At 40.5% G+C, this 16118-nt stretch overlaps 1 protein-coding gene and 1 long non-coding RNA gene across 2 annotated transcripts in view; both read left to right on the forward strand.

Moving 5' to 3' along the window:
* The first annotated feature begins 4834 nt into the window (after positions 1-4834).
* Positions 4835-10500, forward strand: LOC148130035 (uncharacterized). The gene is made up of 6 exons (XR_015750329.1): positions 4835-4877; positions 6276-6284; positions 7226-7257; positions 8389-8467; positions 8547-8661; positions 9246-10500. It is a non-coding gene; the product is annotated as an uncharacterized LOC148130035 (long non-coding RNA).
* A 1151-nt stretch (positions 10501-11651) lies between these two features.
* LZTS1 (leucine zipper tumor suppressor 1) overlaps positions 11652-16118 on the forward strand; it is a 50955-nt gene continuing 46488 nt past the window's right edge. The window contains exon 1 of the mRNA XM_087969988.1: positions 11652-12394. The gene's annotated coding sequence lies outside the window, so the exon portion shown is untranslated. The remainder of the gene's footprint in view (positions 12395-16118) is intronic.

A 16118-nucleotide genomic window follows, 5' to 3' on the forward strand; every position in this document is an offset into this window, starting at 1 on the left:
GGTTGAATCTTGCTGGGTGATGCAATCTTCCCAGGTGCCGTGTGGTGGGATGGGTAGAAGGCTAATCCTATCATGCCCTAATCCCATCACCCTGGTGCTGAAGAGAGGGCAGGGAGCTGCAGGAAGCTGCTTTGTCTTTAAATACATGTTTCTCCTTTTCTTATCCAGGGAAATATAATATTCTGCCTTTTTAATATTTCCTATAATATTTCATTCTTCTAGGAGAGGGGAGAGTGCTAATTTTCTACACCATATATAAAGCATATCCACCAATTTGGTTGCTGAACAATTTTGGTAGATATTCATGTGTGTGTGTGTGTTTGTATACACATGCACAGGTGTGGCAAAAAGCAAATCAGTTTGTGAATTCTCTTTCAGGCTTAAAAGATCTTTAGCCCTGTAATCCCAAATAATTCAAAAAAGTAATCTGGTCTGCTATCCCTTCCCTGGAATTTGTTCATGTTTTTTGCAAACTATAGTCCAGCCCACAACAGTCTGAGGGACCATTATCCCTCCTTAATTCACCATTGGAGGCTGGAGGGGGCATTGTGTTGATTCTCACTTTCTTCTGCCTGCCTCCAATGTCTCTCAATGTCTCTCTTGGTGCAGTTCTCAGTGTGGTTTATTGTGTGGTCATCTGAAACATATGATTAGGAGTTATTTTGAAGGAAATCCTGTTTGTTTTATTCTTTTTTTTAATGGCCTATTTTAAGGAGCCTGAAGCTGCTGTTGTAATGAAGTTAGACAAGTGGCAAAAAGTTTGTGCTCTTTTTCCCATTGGAGGAGAGGTCTTATTAAGTAAATAGATTCCTTGGGTTGAGCAAGTACAGCAAGGACAAAGGCAAAATGGACTGTTAAATTGCCCACACCCACCCAGCCACATGACCACCTAGCCACGCCCACCCAGCCACATGACCACCTAGCCACGCTCACCCAGCCACATGACCACCTAGCCATGCCCACCCAGCTGATGCGGCCCCCCCACCAGTCTGAGTGTTGTGGTTCGTGGGCAGCAATCAGGAGGTTGTTCCTGAGAAGTTTGTGCTAGGTGTGAGTGAGAGCAGGATGATTCATGGAAGAGCAGCAGAGGCGACTCGGGAGTAAGAATGCTAATTAATGGCCCTTCTAGGGAATATAAGCTTGGTTGCAAATGGCTTTTGCCTTTGCAAAAGGCAAAAGTTCGAAGGAGTTAGTGTGATGATTACACACTCTGATTTATTGGACTAATTGTCTGCACGCCATCTGTTATCTACAAAGAGGGTTATTTGTGGAATAAAGCCGTGAATGTTTCCGTTTTGGAGTTTATCTGTATTTGCTTTCAGAAACTTTGGCTGGGTCAGAACACTGAGGTACTGTGAATCGGCCCCCTGTTTGAAAAGTTTGAGGACCCCCGCTTTAGCCAATAGTTCATTTCTAGAATTCTTTGTTCTCTTACTGGATGTTGTCCTTTCGTTGGCAGTACAGATGAAAAAATTACTTCTGCACCTAAGTCCTTGATTTTCTTGCCTAGCTGCTCGTAATCAGTCAATATTGTTTTCAAGTCCTTATTTGTGTCATTTGTCCCTACATGTAATAGTAGAAAAGGGTAGTAATCTGTAGGCCTAATTCTTTCAGTTAGGTTCTCAGCCACATCCTTGATTTTTGCTCTAGGGCAGTGGTTCCCAAAGTGGGAGGTACCGCCCCCTGGGGGACATTGGGATGCCTTAGGGGGGCACTAAGAGGCAAGGGAGCTGGCAGGGGGGCGCCAAGAGGTGGCAGGGGGGTGTTGGAGGTAGGCCCCTCGCAAGGCACAATTCAGGGGTGGGATTCTACTGGTTCTGTTCCTGGTAGTTTGGAGAATCGGTAAAACAGGCCCCTGGCTGCCCTGCTCCTCTCCACCTGCTCCTCCGTTCTCTGCCAGTCAGTCCTCATTGCGCATGCGCAACAATCGTTGACAGCCACAGCAGCGCGTTGGAGAAGCGGAGCAAGCAAAGCCGGAGGTCGGTAATTTTTGCTGCAAAAAACCTTCAGACGCCGTGTGTTTTTTTGGTACTGCAGCCGCACCGAAAAAAAACACGCAGCATCTGGAGTTCTTTTGCAGTGAAAATTACCAATCTCCAGCTTTGCTCTGCTTCTCCAACACGCCACCACCGCCACGTTCTAGGCACCAGCCATGCAGGGACATCCCATTGACTGCTGCACCACTCCGCTCGGACTTGCTTGGGCAAGTCCCTCCAGTGCAGCGGGCTCAATGGGGTGGACTTGCAGGGCTGGTGCCTAGAATGCGGACGCAGTGGCACATTGGAGAAGCAGAGCAAAGCCAGAGGTCAGTAATTTTCTCTGCAAAAAACCTCCAGCAGCCATGTGTTTTTTTTGTTGTGGCTGCAGTTCAGCCACACCGAAAAAAATGCGGCGGCTCCAGGTATTCATGACAAGGGCGACGTGGGCTGGCAGGGAGCCCAGCAACAACAATGGCTCAGCCCTGGCTTGCCTTCCCTGGCAGCCAGCCATGGGAGGAAGGTAAAGTCATGGCCATGGGATGATGAGAGAGGCAGTTGTGGGGAAGGAAATGGGGAGATTAAGGGCCGGGGCCTCTGAAAGGGAAAACAGGGTGATGCAGGATTAGCCCAGGCCTTTGACAGATTAGGCCACACCTGCCTGGGCAGAAAATGGGTAAATAGGTTAGGGAAGGGATAGAGAGAGGGGGAAAGAGAGAGAGGGAAAGAGAGAAAGAGAGAGAAAGAGAGAGAAAAACGAGAGAGGGAGAGGGAAAGAGAGAGAGAGAGAAAAAGAGAGAAAGAGAAAGAAAGAGAGGGAAAAAGAGAAGGAACAGACAAGCAAGTAAAGAAAGAAAAAGGGAGAGAGAAAGGAAGAGAAAGGAAGAAAAGGGATAGACAAAGAGGGGGGATGGAAGGAAGAGACAGAAGAAAGTTAGAGAGGGAAAGAGAGAAAGAGAGGGAATGAAAGAAAGAAACAGGAAGGGAGGAGAATGTACTATGTTCATTGTTATGCTATTGCAAAAACATTATGGGTGCTACTTATGATGGAAAACAGGGTGTCTGCTTCATGTTCTCAGTTTTCCGAGAATTGTATTCTCCTCAGGGAGCGTGCTTGATCCACCACAGCAACAGCAGCAGGAAGAATACCATACAAATGATAATGGCTGTATTGCTCCAGGAAGAGATGTCCAGGTAAATCTGAATTATATTCTTAATCTATGCATTTTGGCATCACCCCAAATGCTATAAATACTAAGTAAGAATTGAGATTTCTAAAGATCTCCATTAGGTGTTACATACAGCAAGATATGTGGCTACGCAAGACAAGCTAAGCTACTTGTTTTAAACTTAAAGTTTGTTATTTGAAACCTGTAAATATTGTAGGTTGCAGTAAATATTGTAGGTGAATTATGCAGCTATTAGTATCATTGCTAATAGCTGCTGATACTGAAATACTCCCTGAGGAAATGAAACCATTAACTACTCAGTATTTGGCAATTGTTACATCAAACTGGCTTTAACCACATCCTTATTGTCCAACTTCTATTCTGATGAAGAGTTTTGGAGAATTTGAAAAACTATTTAATGATTTTGTGACCTGTTGATGTCAGGTTCTTTGCCCACTTATGATGGTCAGATCCAAAACTGGATGCATTGATTCTGTTGAAACCGTGCTTTAAAAATGGTCAAAATCAGATTTGTCAAAGGGCAGAAAGATATGGAAATATGGAAATATTGTCACTGGAGTTCAGTACCATAGTAATTGTGGGTGCAAGTGGAATGTGTTTAAGAGAAAATAGTTTGTTAACTATAATAATCACTCCACTGAAAATTAGTATTTTAGAACTACTGACTACTAGTGTTTTAGAAAAAGACCGATGCAAAATGGTTTCTCATTTACTGGGATGGGGTAGCAACACAAATTTTCTCTGAGCTAATGTTGGATAGTGAGAAGAAAACTTTGAAAATTCCAAGCAAGTAGGTAGGAAATTCTGAACCCTAGCAAGAGGAAGCTGAGTTAGGAAAGCAGTCAGTTGGAAATCACTATAAAATTATACCACTACTAGTTTCCCAGTAGCAAATATAATTAGACAATTAGCTCATGAGAAATTAAAGGGAAAAATGCACCATCTTATAAATTTCTGTCCCTTTTGGATGTGCACCTAAAAGGTATTGATTTCCAAAAAATATAGGGTTAACAAACATGGCAGGAGATACTATTCAGCAGGGATGCCTCACCTTACCAAAAGTAATAAAAGATTACTAGACAGCATGTGCCATGTTGTGTCATTGGTTCAGAGATATTTTTTTACCCAAACATAGAAAAACAGTATGACCAAGGGGAGCAGGAATGACTTCTTACCTGCTTCCCCATTGAATTTCTTTGTGGGAATTTGGCAGATAGATAAGTGATTTTTTTCTGAGCGAAGAAGGCAGTGAGGGATTTCAAGAGTGGCTGGGAAACTGTCATAGAAGGTTGAAAATGAAGAAAATGTGACCGCAACAGCAGCACAGCAGTGCAGCAACTGTCAATAGCACAGAAACAGCTACAACTTCCCCAAATTGTATTCCTTTAGGAGTTGTGGGTCCTGGATTTAGGATGTATTCTGTAAGTTAGCCCATTTGAGGTGACCCTGGTTCAAAAATTGTTCCCCTATAATGCACTATTTCATCCAATTAAAGGTATTTCAACAAGTATTTTAGTAATATATACATAGATGAAGGATCTTTCATGGAAATGATGGCTATGATCTCTTATAAATGGGAAACATAAGATGGCTATTTTTTTATATTAAAAACCCCCTTTCTAGCAAGACCAAGGTTCTCTATCCCAAAGAGAACAGTGGGCCACAGATATGGCAACTGAAGATACCGAAGTATATCAAAGGCATATCAGAGGTAAATTGATTTATCTACTGAAACTTGATGGAAGAAGACTACAATCATTTCTCCACTAACAATTAACAGCCTTTTCTAAAAGCATTGCTTCTCAAACTTGGCAAATTTAAGAGACATATTCAAATCCCAGCCAGTTTTGAATATTCCTTCTATAGTGCTCTATAGTGTATATCTAATATTATAAAGTCAATGTGTGTTATTAATAGGGAAATGGTCTATTTGTTCCATAAAGTTCTTTGGGCAAATACCCAGACCTTGGTATAAGAGAGATGATTATCAGTTCATCACTAGCACATTGGCTCAAGTAAATTCTACTGCTTTCAGTGATATTTACTGATAGTTTGCTTTAAGTTGCAATCCAAATGTCTACAACATTGCTGTTTTGAAGAAAAACTGTTGTAGAGCGGCGGAAGATACAAGGCAGACATCAGAGCTAACAGTAAAAGGCTTTATTCAAAGAATAAAGGGTTGCCGCGGCTGCCGGGGCTAACAGGCAGATCAGCTGGCGGCAACAGCTGATGCCGTTTGACAGCTCCTTTTATAGCCGGCTGTCAAACGGCATCAGCCAATGGGAGCGATCGGCGCTCCCGCCAGAACGGCGGACCAGAGTGGGGACTTCCGTCAGTTCTGTGAATACAACAAAAACATTCTTGACTTTAAAGCTGCAGGTATGAGAAGTATGAGTAGCAATTTTTAATTTTCCCCAACAATAATAAAGAATAAATGGAGGTCCAACAAAAATTTCCTCCCCCTTTCTAATTCAACAAAAGGTAAGGTTAGAGAAAATATTTTGAAGATGACACACAAACAAACACAGGAATTGTAATGTCATTAGACTGGAATATGGTAATATATAAAAAGTCACAATTACAAAAAAATCACTTAAAAATTTTGGGAGGGAGAAAATATTGAGTAAAATAGCATCATGTTAACAAATTGGGAAGGGCCCCATGTGCCACCCAAGTGAGACAAATTGTTATTTGTTCAATTTTTGTAGCCACTCAACTCCACCAAGTAACTCTTGGGCAGCTTACAATTCTAAAGGGCAAATTTATTATGTTATCAAGGAGGAAGTTGATCAAATTAGAGATATGCTGCAGATTAAGTCACAGCTCTAATTTTGAGGACATTCTGGAGGTAATGCCCTGTTCTAATGGTATCACACATCTAATGATGCTGACCTGATATCAGAGGTGGTATTCAGCAGGTTCTGATCAGTTCTGGAGAACTAGTAGCAGAAATTTTGAGTAGTCCGGAAAACCGGCAAATACCACCTCTGACTGGAGATTTTACAGTATCCTTCCCCTGCCACACCCACCAAGCCACACCCACAGAACCAGTAGTAAAAAAATTTGAACCCCACCACTGCCTGATATCCCTTTTTGTTTGTTTGTTTAGAACTTGAGCGTGAGTTGGAAAATGCCAGGAAGGACAACTGCAAGTTGGTTTGCCTGCTGAATGAAATTGATCAACTTGTGTTACCAGAGGTAGAGCTGGCTGTTTGAATTGGGGATTTCTATTGAAAACACAAGATTAGGATGCTGCATCTTTGTTTTTGTGAAATAAGATCCTTGCATATAAACCTAAGATTGTACAGTGGTACTTTGGCACTCACTGTTAATTGGTTCTGGGAGGTGTGATGAGTACCAAAATGATGAATACCAAACATTTTTTTTCCATAAGGAATAATGTAGTGAGTCACAAGACAGCCAACACCAACAAGGATAGAAAGGCATCATACTCTGATTAGTGATTTCAGGAGAAATTCTTTTTTTTTTTTATTATAAGGAATGAGATAGAGGGATAATAAAGAATGGGCAAAAGATACAAATATAATGATTTAAATTAAGATGGATTAAATAAGATAGAATTAAGAAGAGTGAAATGTGTGGAGAAGTTTATATAGAAGATATAGAATGGTAAATAAAATAGGTAATGATATGTAAGATGAGCATGAATATAATTGAAGCCCATGTAAAGAGAGGTACCTGGAGCCAAGTTACTTTTCTAAAAGATTTTTTATATGTTTGTTTGTTGTGTGTTTATGTTTTTGGGAGAATTAATAAAACCTTGTAGAAATACAGAATGAGAATAATGGTAACCAAGTCAGAAAGAAATAGATGAAATAATAATAGTGAAATTGAATAAGAGTAAAGAGAAGTAAAGAAAAATTGGATAAGAGGTATTTTTATGCTCATATGGAAATGGCTTAAAATAGAATTATATTGTATAAAATAAGGTTTTATCTGACTTGTAAAACTTATAATGGAAAAAGGTTCAAATATGTAATGGTTGATGATGATTTGTTTGTCTTTGAAATTAATAAAATTTGTTTTAAAAAAAAAAAGTTTTGTCAAAACCAGCAACCAAGTCTAGAAAGGTAAGCGTTTGTTTACTTCTCCAAATAACATATAGCAGAGAAGATCAGGATGGTCACACTTGGAATAGACCTATACACCCCAATGACAATTCCGGATGTCTTCTTGGATTCAGTTTATCTACCTTAATTTTGCCTCCATGTGACCATATCCTTGCAAACACTATCAAATGAAAAATTGTAGGAGTAAAATACCTAGTTCTCTGGACTGGTTTATGAAGTAGTGTACAAAGAAAAGAAGTTGTCTTTGGTGGAAATGTGCAAGAACCATTACTTAGGCTAATGGGACTTTTTATGTCCAAAAAACATGAGATAACATTTAGAAAGTTATCAGGCTTCATTTATTGGCTTCATTTATTGGAGTGTGTGCAGAACAATTTGCAGGATTCTATTCCTGTAGCCAATCTCAATAAAGGGAAGTTCTTGTCTTCCTGTGAAGCTGATTTCCTGGTCTAGTCTACTTAGTGAGGCTGAAAGATAGGGGTTTTACACTCTTAACAGCCTTTATCCCCAATATGCTATCATTATTAGCAATAGAACTCAGAGTTATATACCACTTCACAGTGCTTTACAGCTCTCTCTAAATGGTTTACAGAATCAGCATATTGCCTCCAACAATTTGGGTCCTCATTTATTGACCTCAGAAGGATGAAAGGCTGGGTCAACCTTGAGCCAGTTAGAATCAAACTGCAGGCAATCAGCAGAGATAGCTTGCAGTACTGCATTCTAACCACTGCACAACCACACAGCTCCATATCAAGGAACATCTTAGCATGATGAGCAGTTTGTCCCCATGAAAGGCTAAGACTTACAGAAATATTAAAACAAATGACTTTCTAGCTTCTGCTTGAATAGATGCGTTGGTCCATAAACACTCTAAGTAGTTCACTGTCAAACTGTTCTGATTCTTCAGAAGATGTTTTAATCAACTTCAATCTTCCCAGTTACTTAAGAGCATTATCTCATATCTTGGACTCAGACCACAGTTCAAGTTGTGGCTGCTTCTGTGTGACTTTCCTTTGGAGAGAACATGAAAACTGTTATTAGATCCTTTTTGTCAGTCTTCTCAAAGTTACTCTTGTGTTGAAAATTGATTGCTCTTTCACAGTGTAACTCTGCTTCCTGCCTTTGCAGGTTTGCTTGTCAAAGATAGAAGGACAACTTAATGAATGCAAGCAAGATTTATCCCCAACTACGAACAGTCCTGAAGCAGGTAGGAATGATGGATGGTTTGGGATGTATAATGAGGTAATATACTGTAAGAACATCAACATTATCATTTTTGTCCTCAGATTCCCATCAGTTTCCTGAAGCTTCCATGACTGACAAGAATCACAGAAGTGCAGCTACTGGTGATGAACATGCATCCATTCATAAAGATGATGATGATGACCATGTCCATAAGCAGTAATTACTAACTGGATGGCTTCTCATGTTTTAAAACAGGTCTATTAGCTTTAGTGAGAGGAAAGATAGCATGTAAGATTTTTATTCTGCCACATGATAAAAGTGCATGCATTTGTATTTCTATCCATATACTTACATATGCACATAGAGCAATAATATCAGCTTAAATGTTCTACATAGCTTGTTTTTTTTAATACATGTAAGTATATTTACTAGAGTACAAGAAGAAGATACTCTGAGCATAGCCAGTACTCTTTCAATGATCGTCCCACTGAATTTAAGAAGCAGAGATAATCCTGATGAATTTCTTGACCACCCTTCAGTCAACCAAGAGCCTAATATTAAGGATCTAATATTGGAGAAATTTGAAGTAGAAAACGTAAGTGGATCATCAAATGATGCATCTTTGTTAAGTGGAGAGGAATGCAAGGAAAATGAGAGTCATGAATGTGTCACTAACAAACCTACAGATTCCACTGATCACAACATTTCTCAAAAGCCAGAAGTTCCAATAGACTTTCCACAGCCTGCTGCTGGGACAACAAAGTCCACCAGAAACCCACAACTAATTTCCCTTGTTGTAGGGGGAATTCTGGAAGCTGATAGCCTGAGCTTTTCTACTGTCTACAAATGTGATGACCCAGTGGCTCTGAAACCAATAATCAGCCAGATTTTGCCTGCCGAGGAAACACCACGCAGCTTTGGTCTTTTCCAAAAAAAACCAGAAAAAGCTGTATTTGTGTCTAAGCAATCTCCAGTATCTCCAGTCAAGGCAGAGGAGGAGGAATTTTTTTCTGGAGAAAAATGAAGCAAATGTTCACTTACCGTCCACTTCCATCAATTCCTCAGAAATGAAAACAAACTATTTGAAAGGTGCATCCAAGGTTAGTGAAGCACAAGATGAGTCATAGATCTCTGTAAAGCATGATTCATGCCGTTCTACTGAAAATGAGCTTGGGGGATAGTTCCTATCTTAGATTTGCACACCAGAGAATTGCTGCCACTATGAAAATGTCTCTCTTTTGAAAAAATATGGAATCCTTTCTGTCATCTTACCCACTAAAGCAAAGATTTAACCAGGGAAATGAACTTTAGGGCAATGCATCCTGATGAAAGCTGAAGACATAAGCCCTACCTTGTTACCCACAGAAACCATAAACTGATCACAATGCTGTCCATCAAATGACACCTGTCTTGAAAATTTAAATGTTACTCTCACCTTTGTTGGATTTAATAGGGAAATGTGCTGACAGTTAAAGTAATTGTGTACCTATTGTAAGAGAATGGGATATGGTGGTGGTAAGCTTAAATATTGTTTAATATTTAGCACTATTAGCAAAGTTGAACTGCATATGTAGAATGTTATATTCCTTTCTTAGATATGCTAAATGGTTAAGCTAATTAGAAAGAATAACAAACTGTTTCCTATATTGTCAACGTAAAATAGGACAAATATTTACACTTTTACTAATAAATCATTTTTCAAAATAATGTTACTTTCTATATATTCTGTATAAGTGTTATTCAGGAACTGGGCACACAGTGGTGCTGTTTTAACACAGTAAGTCTTCAGCGTACAATATGGAAAAATGAAGTTGATTTTAAGATTCTAAGAGCCTATTTCAGGTTATGAGAATCAGTTAAGTTTTCAAAGAGCCATTTTTGCCATTTTTTCCTTCTTACTGTGTGCCTAGACCAGCCTTTCCCAACTGGAGTCCCACAGGTAAAATGACTGGAGAAAACAATACACTTTTTAAAAACTGTGTAGCATTAGTATTCTCAGTGATGGGAATTTTTATGTCACTGCTGTTGTAAATGTTGGAGAATATGCATAATGTAGATTAGAAGTGTATTGTGAAATTTTGTATATGTGTCTTATTTTTATCCAGGTTTCCCTAAGACCTGAAAATTATTTCAAGGGGTTCTCCAGAGTGAAAAGGTTGAGAAAGGATGATCTAAATTCTTGGGAGTAACATCCTGAAAGTCAAGATGAGCAGAGGATTCTTGTAGCTTGACTACCATAAGAATGGAAACCCCCGGGTCCTTCAAATGTCAAATAGCCCCTTTAAGATCAGCCTTTGTGATTAATATAAATTGGACTTAAAGCTACAGTACACATAGCAATATACACTCAATATAAAGGTAAAGCTTTCCCCTACCCAGATGTCTGACTTGAGGGGGCAGTGCTCATCTCCATTTGCTAGCTGAGGAAGCCAGCATTGTCTCAAGACATTTCCATGATCATGTGGTCAGCATGGCTATATGCCAAAGGCGTACGGAATGCTGTCACCTTCCCACTGAAGTGGTACCCATTTATCTATTTGCATTTGCATGCTTTCGAACTGCTAGGTGGGTAGGATCTGGGACAAGTAACAGGAGCTCATCCCATTCCATTGGGTCTCGAACCTGGGCTGACAAGTTCAGCTTGTTTTAACCACTGAGCCATCACGGACCCTCACACTCAATATATGACATAGCAATTCATGAAGTTCATGGTTTGGGAAAGTCCATTTGCACATCTCTGTACATGTTCAGAAATCTGATATATCAGTAAGGGGAACAACCTGTGTATTCCCCCATTAACAGCAAATAAATATTATCCCAAAATAAAGGGATCCTGCAGTTTAACCTCTGTAAGATTTGCAGCTGACTTATGCTGTAAAAATGTCTCATGGGTAAGGGAAAGGCACTGAACAGTTAGCAAACCATCGGAACCATTATTTAGATGTTAATCTATAGTAAATTGTTCAGAAAAAATGTCAAGTTTAAATTTAATTCCTAGGAACAGACCAGAATTCCTGTTGCCAAGCAAGGTAGTGAGTTGTGCCTGACTTTACGACCTTTTTTTGGCATGGTTATTAAGTGAAGCACTGCAATTGTTTTTTTTATAAAGGTTTTTATTTTTAAGACAAACATACAAACAAAACATAAAAACATAAAACCATCTTCCATTTTATATACATACAGTGTGTCAGTTGATTACAAAGCTTTTGTAGTTAATCACTGCAATTGATAAGTGAATAATGTAGTCACTAAGCAAATCTGGCTTCCCCCCATTGATTTTACTTCTGGGAAGTCCAGAAAGGGTGATCACATGACCACAGGACTCTGTAAATACATGCTGGTAGCACAGAACCAGAATTTTAATTGCATGACTGTGGGGATGCTGCAACAATCATAAGTCTCTCTTTTCAGTGCCATTGTAACTTTGGTTGCTAAATGAAAAGTTGTAAGTTGAGGACTACCTGTTTTGGAATGCCATCCTTAGTAGTTGTCATTGGAGACAATTTCATTTATCTAATGATGGGGCTGACTCTTTATGTCAATTTAATTGTCAACTTAAAAAAGCTCCGAAACTGCTCACTGATCTCAAGGACCTACTTGTCCTGATTCTTTCACTTGGGCTGCCTTCTTACCTGAAAGCTGAAGACTTGCCGCTCCCTGAGAAATCCTGCAGGTAGTTTACAGAACAAAGTCATACCTAGAATAGGCAAGGCAGAGGAGGCGGTGAGACTCAAGAGACAGGGCAAGCTCTGACCTGTGAATTGCAGCTTTGGGAAAGGAATGAACTTCAAGGAGGAGGCAAAGCAAGAGTGGAGGAATGCAGATATGAATCTGACCATTTCTCAAGAAACAGGGAAAGAGAAAGAGAAAAGTGCTCAGCCCAGCAAGAGAAGACAAATTGGACCGCGGTATTGCAGAGATGTTTAAAAGAGCTGCTTGGAGAAACCAGGTAGGATCACCACATGGTTGGACCCCTTTTTACAACCTTTTGTTTCAGGAGTCATTAAGTGAATCCATTGTTCACTATAGGGCAGTTTTTGCTGGAACCAAAAAGCAACTGATGGTTTCTGACAAAAACCTCATAAATTGAAGTCATGCAAGCATGGGGTGGTGCTTCTTGTACTCAGTGGGACGGTCTCTTTGTGAGGAATTCATAACTTCAAATAGTTGATATGCAACTGGTTATAAGTTGAGGGCTTATATTTGGCCAAGAGAGAGCTTGGACATCTCCAACACTGGACAATTCTCAAGTATGAAGCTCCTGGAACAACATCATACACCATACTTAGATGCCATTCTCAGACATCCAACATGGCTATCTTTCCCTCAAAAAGAGGAAAACACAACCCTTGCCTGCTGCCTCCTCTCTGTTTCTTTTTCCCTCCCAAGTCCCACTAGCTCCTCTGCTCCTCCCACAGAGTGAGCTGTCATCTTGTTCCATCTGTTTTACAGCTCCAAAGAGCATGTCCCTGTTGGCTACTTTCAAGACACCAAATAATAATAACCTTTATTGTCACTGTACATATATACAATGAAATTCGTGTAGCCTCTACTGGTGCTATCCATAATAAAAATACAATACAACATGAATATAGAAAATAATCCCTATACAAGTTTGTAGGGAGAAACCAGTCATATGTTTCCATGTAAGCATGAAGTGATTGTAGTTGTATTTAGGAGTCTGACAGCCTATGGATAAAAGCTGTTTTTAAACCTGTTTGTCTGGCTGGCTATACTTTGGTGTCTTCTGCCCAATGGTAAAAGTGAAAAGAGACACTGGCCAGGGTGTGAATCATCCCTAAGTATCTTCCTTGCTCTGCTGAAACAGCCAGACCTGGCAATGTCATCCAGGGGTGTTAGGGGGCAACCAATGGTTTATTCTGCTGAATTTATCACTCTTTAGTGCCTTCCTGTCTACAGCTGTTGAACTAATTATACAGGGATCAGTTGTAAGTTGTACACACTTACTTGTATGAGATTGTACACACATTCCACCTCAGCCACCAATGGATCAGGAAATTAGCCAGGCTGCAGCAACAGAAAGCATAAGAGGTCATAAAGAATTGTGTTCCAAGTCAAATATAAGTATTCCTCAAGTTACGACCACAATTGAGTCTAAAATTTATGTTGCTAAGTGAAACATTTGTTCAGTGAGTTTGCTCCATTTTACAACTTGCCACAGTTGTGAAGTGAATCATTGCATTTGTTAAATTAGTAACAAGGTTACTAAGTGAATCTGGCTACCCCATTGACTTTGCTTGTCAGGAGGTTGCAAAAGGGAATCACATGACCCCAGGTCACTACAAGTCATAAAAATGGGTCAGTTGTCAAGCATCTGAATTTTGATTATGTGACCCTGGGGATACTGCAACTGTTGTGATCCGCCAGCAGAACTGACGGCAGAATCGGACAATGAGGAAGTTGAGGAGGAACTTGGGCCAGTTCGGGAGCCTGGGGAAGGCTCTGAGGGATGTTCTGCATCAGACGCAGAAATAGAGCCAGGGCCGTCCAACATTTCCCAGCCACAGGAGGCCTTTGGAGACTGATATGAGTGAGGAGGAAGAACAGCTGGGGCCTATTTCAGATGCACGTATGTGCAGAGCAGTTAGGAGAGAGGAACAACGGAGGCCAAGGAGTCAAATTGGGAAGTAAAGCGCACATGGACGCTGAATGGCCACTCCCTGGTTGGGGAATAAACAGAAGGAAAGGGGGGTGGTTGTCGTAGGAGACAAGAGTTCGTCTTTCTGAAGATTTTGCTCATGGTGTTTCATGCCACAGAGACTGCTTGCCAGAACTTAATTTGCAGCCTTTGGCTGGGAGCTCATGACCTTGCAATTATCGCAAGGAACTGATAAGGCCTGTTGCTGCCATTAATTCTTTGAAGAACTATTGTCCGGACTTTTCAGTGGGTGAAATACAATTAATTCACAAGAGGTAAATAAAGGGTGGTTTTTTTTGTGTGACAAGGAGTCTGTTTCTTGCTTCTGCTTAGGCTGGGTCAGAACAGCAACAGTCGTAAGTATGACAGTGGTCATTAAGTCACTTTTTCAATGCCACTGTAATTTTGAATGGTCACTAAATGAATTGTTTTAAGTCGAGTACTGCCTGTAGTTGGTCCATTTTGTTCACAGTAATATTAGCTGTATTCATTGGCAATGGCTTCCTAGAGGATCTTCTAAATTGAGATCTGCCACTTCTGCAAGATGTATCCTCTTCTAATCTCATGATTTGATAAGTGGGATGGGGCTGAATATTGCAGTGTCAAGGTATCCCTTTGCCAGGAATATTATATCCATGGTCACGGAAATGGCAGTGCAAGTCTAGAGATGTTATTTTCATGCACAGGGCTTTGTGAATGAAGGGGCACCTTGTATCTTTGTTGGAAGGGGGCGGATTTCTGACTTCTGCTACCTACTCTGTTCCATCATAGCCTCGCACTGGTAAAAGATTAAGAGATCCCCGTTACTTAGATGCCAGCACACTACCATTTGCTTAAAAGACAATGGTGGCTTGTTATCATGGTGAGCATTCAATCAGCAGGAAACAATAGCAGTGTATTCCCTTTTGTTTTTGTGAACAAGAGGGAAGGTGGTCTATTTAGCACTGAACTCAAGGTGGGGGAAGAGAACACACTTAGCTACCAGCCCACAAAGAAGCCTCCATTGGCTGGCAGTTTCTGCCTCGAACAATTGGCCAGAAAGAGCAATCGCTGATTGGCTGGCTGTTCCCTGCACGCGACAGACTCATCCAGATGCCAGCACCAATGCTGATGGCTTGAAAGTAGTCAAAACAGCCCCGATGAGCCTTAGATGCCTGTTTTGCTGGCGTCAGAAGGATTGAGAGGCAGAAAAACAACTTGAAGTGCTCCAGGACAAGGTATAGGGAACCAACTGCATAATTAGGAGCAGATGAATTAATGGGGTGTGATAAATGAGAGGGAGAGAGATCATGAAGAGCTGCTGGCAACCAAAGTATAAAATGTTAACCTAGAGGGGAGAGTGCTGTGGCTTGGTATACAAATGGTCTTCAACTTGCCACCAGAACTGGGACCAGAATTTCCACTGCTAAGCAAGGTTGTTAAGGAAGCCACACCCAATTTCTGCCACAGTAGCAAATACTTCTATTAAGTGAATCATGCAGTTGTTAAGTGAATCCAGTCATTGGCATTGCTTGTCTGAAGCCAGCCGGAAAGGTCACAATTGGTGATCACATTATCCCAAGATCCTACAAACATCGTACACAGACACCGTGCCTGAATTTTGATCACGTGACTGTGGGGATGCTGCAACAGTGGTAAGCACAACAACGGATCGTAAGTCTTATTTTTCAGTGCTGATGTGACTTTAAATTGTTGCTAAATGAATGGTTGTAAATCAAGGACTACCTGTAAGATAGTTTTGTAAGGTGCTTCTCCATGTGGAATCAAGCATGCAGGCGTATTTCTTGCAGGATATGTTGTACTGAGCGATAGTAGTTATTTGAGCTTCTACTAGTCTCATTTGCATGACTTTACTAGTTGCATGGTTTTGTTGGCATGATCTTTGAAGGCATAGTCAGACAAAACTTCTTAGTAGTAATTCCACAGAATATAGCAGGAAGTTGGTACTCTGGATCTTCTCTACCTTCTCCCCAAGTGTTGCGCTTGGCACCCGATATTACTGTAGAATAAGTCC

This window comes from Notechis scutatus, chromosome 7 (assembly GCF_049901735.1).
Source record: "Notechis scutatus isolate UNSWTSFEM ecotype Mainland chromosome 7, rNotScu1.2, whole genome shotgun sequence".
Lineage (NCBI taxonomy): Eukaryota > Metazoa > Chordata > Lepidosauria > Squamata > Elapidae > Notechis > Notechis scutatus.